The sequence below is a fragment of the Bison bison genome, unplaced genomic scaffold (assembly GCF_000754665.1).
Source record: "Bison bison bison isolate TAMUID 2011002044 unplaced genomic scaffold, Bison_UMD1.0 scf7180017864032, whole genome shotgun sequence".
Taxonomy (NCBI): domain Eukaryota; kingdom Metazoa; phylum Chordata; class Mammalia; order Artiodactyla; family Bovidae; genus Bison; species Bison bison.
The window spans coordinates 6,907,921-6,909,533 of record NW_011494604.1 but is presented as its reverse complement, the minus strand read 5'-3'; positions in this window follow the sequence as shown (position 1 = coordinate 6,909,533).

Sequence of the window (1,613 nt, the reverse complement as noted above, 5' to 3'; positions counted from 1 at the left end):
TGACTCCTGCATGACCGCTCTCTGACCCTCCTTTGCTGTTGGCAGAACAGACTTGGCCGACCACAACTGGGAGTGGGGAATGCGAGGGCCCGGATTTTGTCCCAGAGAAGAGGTTAGCATGACCTCAAACATACTCTGGGAGCCACCTGTTAGGCAAAAATGGAGAAAGGCCACTTGTAAGGTGAGCAATAATGTATGTGACCCTCCTCCTCCTAGTTCAGTTCAGTTCAGTTGCTCAGTCGTGTCTGACTCTTTGCAACCCCATAAATCACAGCACACCAGGCCTCCCTGTCCATCACCAACTCCCGGAGTTCACTCAAACTCAAGTCCATCGAGTCGGTAATGCCATCCAGCCATCTCATCCTCTGTCGTCCCCTTCTCCTCCTGCCCCCAATCCCTCCCAGCATCAGAGTCTTTTCCAATGAGTCAACTCTTCGCATGAGGGGGCCAAAGTACTGGAGTTTCAGCTTTAGCATCATTTCCTTTCAAAGAACACCCAGGACTGATCTCCTTTAGAATGGACTGGTTGGATCTCCTTGCAGTCCAAGGGACTCTCAAGAATCTCCTCCAACACCACAGTTCAAAAGCATCAATTCTTCAGTGCTCTGCCTTCTTCACAGTCCAACTCTCACACCCATGCATGACCACTGGAAAAACCATAGCCTTGACTAGATGGACCTTTGTTGGCAAAGTAATGTCTCTGCTTTTGAATACGCTATCTAGGTTGGTCATAACTTTTCTTCCAAGGAGTAAGTGTCTTTTAATTTCATGGCTGCAATCACCATCTGCAGTGATTTTGGAGCCCAAAAAAATAAAGTCTGACACTGTTTCTACTGTTTCCCCATCTATTTCCCATGAAGTGATGGGACCGGATGCCATGATCTTCATTTTCTGAATGTTGAGTTTTAAGCCAACTTTTTCACTCTTTTCTTTCACTTTCATCACGAGGCTTTTTAGTTCCTCTTCACTTTCTGCCATAAGCGTGGTGTCATCTGCATATCTGAAGTTATTGATATTTCTCCCGGCAGTCTTGATTCCAGCTTGTGCTTCTTCCAGCCTAGCGTTTCTCATGATGTCCTCTGCATAGAAGTTAAATAAGTAGGGTGACAATATACAGCCTTGACGTACTCCTTTTCCTATTTGGAACCAGTCTGTTGTTCCATGTCCAGTTCTAACTGTTGCTTCCTGACCTGCATATAGGTTTCTCAAGAGGCAGGTCAGGTGGTCTGGTATTCCCATATCTTTCAGAATTTTCCACAGTTTATTGTGATCCACATAGTCAGAGGCTTTGGCATAGTCAAGAAAGCAGAAATAGATGTTTTTCTGGAACTCTCTTGCTTTTTCGATGATCCAGCAGATGTTGGCAATCTGACCTCTGGTTCCTCTGCCTTTTCTAAAACCAGCTTGAACATCTGGACGTTCACGGTTCATGTATTCCTGAAGCCTGGCTTGGAGAATTTTGAGCATTACTTTACTAGAGTGTGAGATGAGTGCAATTGTGTGGTAGTTTGAGCATTCTTTGGCATTGCCTTTCTTTGGGATTGGAATGAAAACTGACCTGTTCCAGTCCTGTGGCCACTGCTGAGTTTTCCAAATTTGCTGGCATACTGAGT